This window comes from Carlito syrichta, unplaced genomic scaffold (genome assembly GCF_000164805.1).
Source record: "Carlito syrichta isolate Samal-C Ts95f unplaced genomic scaffold, Tarsius_syrichta-2.0.1 Scaffold301835, whole genome shotgun sequence".
Lineage (NCBI taxonomy): Eukaryota > Metazoa > Chordata > Mammalia > Primates > Tarsiidae > Carlito > Carlito syrichta.
The window spans coordinates 331,301-341,015 of record NW_007245931.1 but is presented as its reverse complement, the minus strand read 5'-3'; the positions used below and the strand labels follow the sequence as shown (position 1 = coordinate 341,015).

Below are 9,715 nucleotides of genomic sequence, written 5' to 3'. Positions count from 1 at the left end.
AAAGTACAGCAAGGCAATTCTAGCTATTATGATACATCCTAGGGTATACTGAACATAATATTAAGGACACGTCACTAATTTTATATTATGTCATCATGTTTATTCTGCTCCTTGGCTATGCAGGCTACATATTTTTAAACATTTTCATTTTGTGTATGATATTATCTTATTCACAATGCAAACTAAAAAGGGCACCTGACATTCAAAGAGATCACTATTTTAGATGAAATGAAAATGAATTTCCATCTATGGTAGCAACTGGTTTTAAATTAGACTCCCAGTTTATCAAAATGATCTTTGCCCACGCAAACCCCTGGTTTCCTTATTTAGCTCTGCATAATTTTGTGACTATTAGGGGAAAAGAAATAAGTTTTTTACATAAAAGTGAATATGAGTCCCTAATTAAACACTTGCTTGCATTTGAACTAGTTGTTGTGACTATTCCATGTTGTACATTTATCCTGAAGGGTTTACAGAGATGGAGAGATTTGCATGGTAAGATGCAGGTTTTTTTAAAAAATCTATCAAATTAGTAATTAAAATATTGTGACGGTCTCACTTTTTCACTCATAAAGTACAGTCACATACATGATGTCATTTAATTTTGTTCACCTGTATGTGATGTAGGGAATCCTATTATTCCCATTTGCCAGTGAGAAAGTTGAGGCTGAGAGAGGCTTTGTAGGCCTCAGATGAATTGGGTGTGGCAGAATTCTGATATGAATCATGCATGTATGGCCAAATATTTACACATAGTGGATGACCAGCATCTTTTACACCCTATAACATATTTATATAAACTTCATAAATCAAAAAAATCTACACAACATAGATACAAAAACTATTGATCACTTAGACTCATTTAATTTCTCATATTCCAGAGGAGGTTTGAGTATATAATTCTAACATTATACTGAAGTGCCCAATTCCGAACTATTTAAAACCTCAGTACCTGATCATGCCCTGTTTTTTTTTTCTTTTTGCTCATTCCTAGTGAACAATGAACTGTTTACAACTACTTGATGAGGATGGATTTATCCTCTCAAGTTGAAGGTTTGTATGTTGAACAGTTTGGAAGTATTTTTGTTCCTGGAATATGAGGCTGGTGATCTTCTCATAACAATTTATTTCTCCACCTGACCTCAAACGTTTAGTATACACTCAAGGAATGACTTCTTCTTTTTCATTCTTTAAAAAAAAAAAGTAAGAGATCATAAGAAGTTTCATCCCCTGAATAAGTGATTTTACCTAGGTCAAAAACATTTAAACAACCACACATGCTAACAAACACATGTATGATTATATTATGTAAAGCAAACAGCCAAGGTAGGAATCAGATGAAAAGCTTCCTAAAAGGGATTCTAGATCAGACAAACCCCTAAGCCCCAAACCAAGAATTCTCTCACACATCTCGGAGCGCATTCAACACTATATGGGCACTTGGTCTAGCATATCTCGTTTTCCTTTCAGCGCCATCACTGTCAGCTTGGCTCGCCATATTCTCTTCTGCGTTTGAAAGCTCTGCCTCGCTCACATGACTAGAACCTTTTCTCCACAATGAAGAATGTTAATTTTACACATTCTTCCAGCTTCCAAAGCATAAATTATCCATGTAATTGATCCTGGGGTAGAGGATGGTTTTTGAAGTTTCCAGATAGTTGCCTATTTTTCCACTTTGCCTATAAAGACCTGATCAAAGACTGGTATTTTCTTCCTCATACTGATTTGATACAAGTTTGGAAGAATATTCTTCTCCTGTTCTGGCACAACCTCTTCTCAGATGTCCCTAGACAATCATTCATTCAGTGAAAAGTTACAGTGGAGTCTCCATTCTGGGCACCACTTAGGACACAAAGGTGAATAGGTCAGAGTCCTTGCTCCCAATCAATAAAACACACCAAAGAATAAATACACTATGAGAGCCATGGGAGAGGAAAGAGCAAAAAGCTTAAGAAGGAAAGATACGAGAAAGAGAGAGAGAGATTAATTCTGAAAATAATCAAGAAAAATATCATAAGAGAGGTGGTGTTTGAATGCAGCCTTGAAGAATTGGTAGGACTGCATGATGAAGAACGGGAGGAGGGACATTTCAGTTAAAGCAAAGGACAGATAGATGAAATCCAAAGGCGTGTATCAGAATTGGCGCGAGTTGCCATGGGTTTCCTATTGGGGCCATGGGAGACAGTACTGAGCATGTAGATACAGGAGAGCAAACAAAGGGTCTTGAATACAAATTACAAGGAGTTAGCTCTCATCCTTTAGGAAACAGATGTAGCTTGAGGTTTGGAGCAGAAAGTAATGTAATCAAAGCAGCACCATAAAAGGATTGAACTGGAAGCAGAAGTTGGGGAAAGAGGAACGAGAGTGAGCTAAGACAATTACTGCAGTGTCCTAAGCAGGAGGTAACAAGGACCTGGGGTAGCACTGGTGGCAAATATGATAGGAAGTGGCTGTGGCCACTGTCCCCTCTAAGATGTATGTCTGTGCGGGAGCAACATAAGATGAGGAAGAGGTAAAAACTGAAGACCAGGTCTTCTGCTGGGTGACTTAGGATGCGGTGGTTCCAGAGTAAGAGAGAAAAGTATGAAATCCATCAACGAAATGTTTGGACATACTTGGTTTGGGGCGACTGGAACTACTTGGTGAAATATTCACTTGGCAGCTGGAAACGTGAGGCTAAAGAATGAAGATAAAGATCTGATAATAATCCACCCAGCCAACCTACACTCCTGGTTCTAGAAAACCAGCAGTTTGATGGTAGGATGGCTCAATTCAAAGCAGACTAGGTGCTATACGTGTTTTCCATGCTCTGTTATTAACTGCTCACCATAACGCATTCTTAGCCCCATTTTATGGATGAACTCTGTGGCTCAGAGATGTTATATAATGAGCTGACCCCAGGAGTGAGGTGTCCAAGTCTGATCCATCCCTGTTTCCCCCAATACCAAAAAGAAAAAAAGGTAGCTCTTTTCTTTCTATTTTGAAGTCTCCAGTGTTCAGTCCTGCCATGCATTCCTTTGCCCAATAATGTCTTCTCCAGTCCTGATCTGCACTCATTCTACTCCACTGAAATCACACCTAATCGGCCCCAATTACATTCAGTGCCATGCCCTTGTCTCATCACTGCTTTAAACTTAGTTAGTTGCTCACTCTCTCATTAAGTAGGATTCCAAGACAATATCCTTTCAGCTCCTTTGTATTGAATTCTTTCCACAATCTCATGAGGATATTGGTTCTTACATTAGCTTTGGGTTTTAGGACAGTCAGCACTTCAGAATGCATGCTGGACATCCATCAGCCCTGCTTTACAAAACACGTCATAATGACACTAAATCCACCCAAATAAAAGCTTCACATGCTACTGAACTAGCATTAAAACAAAGCACATTAATTTCCTCTCCTCGGCGATTTGGTGGCTACTTTGAGTTTTATATTCCAGTTTTCTCTACTCCCTGGCAAAATGTCAAATCATAAACTGTTTCTATATTTCTTTATTGTGAATATCATGGTTCAATACCTTTTAAAATCTCTACCCTCCTTAGCAGCTCTCCAATGGAAAGTCATGTTTTCTTACTGTGTTTCTTGCTATTCTTGGTTTGCCAGTACTGAACTGAAAAATTCTATATTCTCACATGCTAGGTCTCACACTTTCCTTCCAAGCATCTCAGATAACTCTGAAGTCATAAATTAATTCTCACAGGGTGGTAGGTGAAAATCATTAGTCTTCTTACAGATGAGGAAGTAGTTGCCCAGAGTGGACTGTGACTCATCCCACGCCCTGGATCATTGTAATAAACCATTCACAGGCAACCTGCCCTCACTTAAAATACTACGGTACTTGAGTTTTTGCTTCTTCTTCTTTTTTTTTTTTTTCCCCTAGAGAAAGCATGTCAGCATTCAGTGTATTATAAGAAGAGTGGGTAATTTGGGATTGGGTGTAACATAAAGACTCTGTGGCTCTTTGGCCTAGAGAAAAGAAGAAAACAGAGGGACATGAAGACTGTTCTTAAATAGAAGAACAGTGGGTGTGTAGAACAGAAAGAAGGTGGAGTGTTATAGCTCAGGAGATGGAACTGGAAGGAACACAAATGCAGGCCGACCTTCAAAACTTCCTTTTAAGTCCGTTTATAAAATTCTCCAGGAGAACTTCCCTGCCTTCTTCAGATCCAAACACAGGACCCATCCTTCATGCAGTCCCCCTTGCTGTCGCTGCCCAGAGTGTGGGGTTACTTTGTCCCTGAACTCTGTCATGTGGCACCAAAATCCAAATGTTTCCAACTAGAATTTTTGGCCCGCCAACTAGAAAGTGAGCTTCATGTGGGCAGAGACCATGATATGTTCATTCCATGTCCCTATCATTTAAATAAAGAACTTCCCTAAAATAGAATACTTCTGAAAGTAGCGAGATCCCCATTTCTAGAGGTATTTACAGAGATTGTGATAGAGGGACTTTGATCATCCAACACTATCATTCTGTAATTTCTAAATTTCCTAATGTGCTTTCTTATTTAAAGTTATTTCACCAATCTCAAAAGAATTTTAAAATAAATGTAACTAAATGGTGCACAGACTTGTCCTCAAAATGATATTATAATTTGTTTAAACTCTTCTTCTTTTTTTTTTTTTTTTTTGAGGTGGTCTTACTCTGTTTCCCAGGCTGGAATACAGCATGATCATAGCTCACCGTAACTTTGAAGTCCTGGGCTCAAGAAGTCCTCCTCCCTGGGCCTCCCCAAACCCTGGGATTATAGACATGAGCCACCACACCTGGTCCAATATACTGATTTTTAATAATGATTGATCCTAGAAACTATTAAATGTATTTTCAGGTCAGTGTCTGTACTTTTAAGCAAGTGTCTATAAATGTTTTTGAACACCTACTATGTGCCAGACTCTAGGAATAAAAGGATAAGAAAAGACAGCCCTGCCCTCAATAACTCACATTCTACTGACAGCCCTGTCTCCATTATTGGGATTGAGAGGTCACTGTCCAGGTATACAATTTTGGCTTTACACCTCTGCTCTTCAGGAAGGAGAATGTTTTCCTAAGGTTATCACATGTTCTATTTACATGTCCTCTTTGGAAACTGATATTACAAGAGAGGATCTTGGACCCCTTGGTGTCACTTAGGTCTGAACTGTAATAGATCCACCTGGGAACCGACAATGGCCAATAATAGAAAGGGAAGATGGGGGCTCCCAAGGTCATCTCAGAACCGACCTGAACTTGAATCTTTCCCCGTTCTAAATTATGTGTAAAGACATACGCGTCCCCGCACCCACTCCTCCCCCACCCCCAAAGCTGCACAATTCCAGCTGGGAAAGGGCAAATCTTGCTGGGCCGTCAGTTAACTGTCATTATTTGAAATGCAATATAGAGGCTCCCACCCAGACCCTGCTCTACCAGATTAGAGTCTGTTTCTAATCAAATGGAATTTAGATTTAAACCGCAATTAGATTTGGGATTTACCATCGTTTCTACTTTCATTCATTTTGTGGATTCCAGCGTTCTCCAGGCCCAGTCTTAATCCAATGCACTTCAGAGGGAAAATTACACAGGAGTTGTCGGCCAGCGGGGGGAGGGGGCCTGTTCTAGCACCGGGTCCCCTGGGGAGGGTCGAGGCGGGGAGCGGCGCCTCCAACCGGGTGGGACCCGCCTTGCCCTGCCTCGCCTCGGGGATCCTTGGCGCTCACAGCCGACCCCCGGCGACTGCGCGACCCGCCGGATCCCGGCGTTTCCCCCTTCCTTGTCTCTTGGACGCCGCCCTCGCTCCTGGAGGCTTTGGCGGCCAGCTCCCCGGGCCTTTCTGGTGCAGAGGCCGCCAGCCCGCGCGGCCCAGGCGCGGCTTCACTTCTGCAGAAGGAAAGCGAAAGCCGCGGCCGGCGGGCCGAGGGGGCGGCCCAGGGACGGCGAAACGCGCCGAGCTGCTGCGGTTTCCGAATCCGCAGCGGTGATCGAGCGCGGCCACCGCGCCGTGCAGACCGGGACTCCAACTTCCAGGGTAACTCGGAGCCTCTCCGAGCCCGCTGCAGCCCTGGACACACCCTCCCATAGTCCTGACTCCTCCTGCAGCCCCGGCCGGGCCACCCCACCTCCGCGCAGCGCGGACCGGCCGGCCCCCAGCTTCCCTCTGCTGATCAGGACGCGCCAAAGGGAGTTCGGAGGCTCAGCAGCCCCCAAGTTCGGTATCCCGGGTGACACGACGCCCTCCCCGGAGCCTCCGCCGGTGGCCCTTACAGCCTAGCCGCGGGAAGATGCAATGCCCGGCGAGGGGCGCTGCCCGAATTTGGAAAAACAGCCTCGTTAGCCTTGGGAGCGCCTCGCTCTCCCAACCGCACCCCCTGGACAGACGATTTTCATCCTGGGATGCGCCTTGGTGGAGGGGACCGGGAGCAGAAGCTAGAGAAGAGAGGAAGCAGCGCGGAGTTGCTGGGGTGCTGGCCGACGCCCGGGGGCGGCGGGCCCTGCGGCTCCGCCGGGCAGCGGGAGCCAGCTCCTGCGCCTCTGCCTCCCAGCGAATCGCACTCGCTCACACACACACACACACACACACACACAACACACACACACAGGCAGTGCCGCTAGCGCCCTCCACCCCTCCAGCCGGAATGCGGAGGTCAGAGCCACTGTCCACTTGAAGGCAGGGACTTAAGCTGAGATGAAGGCGGAGGCTCTGCTCTCATCTGCAAGACTTGCACCTTCCTAGGAGGTCCCCCAGTTTCCCCTGGGCGAGGAAGGTCTGGCTTCTGAGATTCCGCTCTCTGGGAATCTAGCGGTTCAAGCTGCAGAGGGGCGGGGATGGACTCGGAGGGAGCCCTGAAGAGCGAGCCTGCGTTCACCTCCGGCCCTCCGCGCAGAGAACTGGCCAGCCCCACTCGCCTCCAGCGCACAACTAGGCGGCGGGAGCCGGGGAGCCGGACCCCAGGGCGCTCCAACTCCGGCGAGGGCGGGGAGGGAGTGACAGCAGCAACCACTGCGCGCGTTGGCAAAGGCACGGAATCTCCGAATAGGCTACACGGCGGGCGAGGGGGGTGGAGGCGATAGGGGCGGAGGAGGAGTTGCCGGAGCGGAGAGGGATGACGTCCTCCAGCGCCTCAGGCTCGGAGGGGCTGAAGATTCGTGCGCTCGCCCGGCTCCGCGCACTGGCTCGAGGGTTCGCGGAGACGCCGCGCCCGGCTCCCGCAAGGCGCGCCGGGGGTCGACCCTGGCTAGCCCAAGCCAGGTCGCAAGCTCCCCTGCCCCTCGAGGCGCCTCTCTGCCCGTCCCTCGCCTCGGGGTGGTCGCCCGGGTGTCCCTGCCGATTCCAGGTGGGCCCGGGCAGGCAGCACCCCCGGTCGGACCAGCCTCGCTCCTTCCTCTCTATCTCCCCCATCGACCTCAAGCCAAGGGCAGGCGCCCGCGCCCCGGTCCCTGCCCACCGGGCGCGCTGGCGCTCCCTGCCTGTGCCCGGCAGCCCAGCAAGATGGGGCTCTGGAAAGGAAAGGCGCTCACCTGGGTCGCCGGAGCCTTCCTCCCCGGCCCCTTCTGGAGCCTGTTTCCAGCCTCCAGGCACAACCTTCCTCGGAGACAAAAAGTAGCGCAAGGGCAGAGAGGCAGGGCTGTTCACAGGTTCCTGCGCAGCGGCTCTTTCCCTCGAATTTTTCCCGGTCCAGTCTCGGGCTCGCCGGCGGGAAAGAGCTCCCGGAGGCTGGAAGGAGCCGCCAGAGCCGGAATCCTCCCGCAGCGGTGGCGGCGGCACCTCCAAGTTGCCACCTGCAGCGCGCGTCGGGCGCCTGTGACAGCCCGCGCCGCCCAGCCCGCGCGGGCCCGCCCTCCCTGCGTGCTGGTTGGCTGCGCCCGGCGCCCGGGCGGTCCCCGCTCTCGGCCCCGCCCTGCGCCCGCCTCCGAGCCGCGCTCGCGAAGTGTGGCTCTCCGTTCAGGCCTCCCTGGGCTTTATAGCCAGCGGGCTCTGCAAGCAGGGAAGAATTCGCCACACACACATACACACACACACACCACAATTTTGTGTAGGCAGAGACAGGAGGAAAGGGAGCGGCTATGAGGAATGTCCCTTCGTTGCGCCTTGAGGGGACCTGGCAACTTGATTTCTTTGCTTGTATTAAATTTTCGCAGGCTCTAAAAAGAGTTAACCTCACAGCAGCAGAGTATTAGGGATGCGGCCCAAAAATGGTTTGGGAATTGTTTCATCACTCTGCTTCACATGTAGCACCAAACGTGAAGAACAGAGCCGTGCTGGTCTTTCCTCAACCAGCCGGCACCACGGCAGTGGAGCGCCTTAGGGTTTCAGCCTTGCCAAGCCCGCCCTCACTCGTGCCCTCGTTTCCTGAAGGCCGAGCGTGTCACCACGCACTTGCTTGATTCTGTGGCCTTCAGAGTCCAGGCCATGAAAACTCAGGCCGGAGCACAAACGAAGGAGGCCTGTACTTTGTACAACTCCTAGACCTTTCAATAAACAAAGGGACCATTATCTTTCTTTTCCCCTGCTCCTCTGTCTCCAAAGACCCGAACAGGAATTCACTGCGCAATCTGCTCGGGGCACTCAGGCACTCCTCACTCACTCTGCCTCTGAGTAGCTCCTGAAGGCGTGCTTTCTGGAAAACTGATTTGGTACAACCTTCCGGAGGAGAAAAAGCTATAAAAACATGACAATCAGAAGTCTGGAAAGCCATCCAATCAGTCAGAAATGTCTGACTCTTGGGTGTATCTATGTGAAAGAGGTCCATTGCCAAGTGCCTATTAGTTTAATAACGTTTGAAAATTAACTGTCCAAATAGCATATTTTATAGCCCATTAGGGGAAATGTCTATGTTTTGAGAGTGCAGGTGTGGCACTGTTAATGGGGACATCCAGCTGTGTTTTGTGGACTCCTCAGATGAGTGGGGTGAAGGGAATTGGCTTTCCTGGAGGAAGTCAGAAGGCTCTTTACAAGGACATATTGGGAACAGTTGGCGCCAGTCAAGAAGCTTCTCCTGACAACTATTGCTGAGTAACTTGTTCCACTATTTTATCACACCAGTTGATTGCATTTCAAAGGTTTTCTTTCATGACACCCTGTCATCCTGGGATCTCTTTGGGAATTAATCGCAACTTTTTTTCCTACAGTCAAGTGCTTACTTACTCTGGGCACTCTCATAAAAGGCAAACTAGTCCTTGTCCTTCCCCCTTGAGACTTCTGAAGACAGCAGTCCAGTGGCAAAGCATTCAAAAGGAGATATTTCAATACCCACGTTTAAGTGCTTGCTTACAAATTGCACTTTGACCTGAATTGGGTGCAACAATGAATAGAATGAAGGTGTGGCTTGCTCAAGTTTAAGTCCATGTTGACTCAATAACTAGAGGAATCCCTGATTTAAAAAAACAAGTCCGCAAGAGGGGCTAAGACAGCAGTGATTGTTAAACTAAATGTGTCTGTGATGTTGACAGGTGAAGCACAGATACTTGACAAGATGCATTTCTTTCTGGGAGCACTGTTTCAAGCTTAGAAGTAATGAAAAGTTCCTCCTCGGAAGAGCAATTTCCTTAAAATTAGAGAAGGAACTCAAAGACTCATGTGAATGAAAAAGCATGATATAGGAAAAAGAAGAAAGATGAAAAAGAATTGAAAGAGAAAATTAATCTGACAGTGGGAGAAATTAGTGGACACTGGAGCCCTGTATGTATCAAAAGTCTTTTTTTTTTTTTGAGTTGGAGTTTCACTCTTTTTTTTTTTTTTTT

General features: G+C 47.8%; 1 protein-coding gene across 1 annotated transcript in view; it reads right to left on the bottom strand.

Annotated features, from left to right (window-relative positions):
- The window catches only part of EPB41L3 (erythrocyte membrane protein band 4.1 like 3), a 229,457-nt gene extending 221,686 nt beyond the window's left edge, over window positions 1-7,771 (bottom strand). The window contains exon 1 of the mRNA XM_021711050.1: window positions 7,493-7,771. The gene's annotated coding sequence lies outside the window, so the exon portion shown is untranslated. The remainder of the gene's footprint in view (window positions 1-7,492) is intronic.
- Window positions 7,772-9,715: the final 1,944 nt, after the last annotated feature.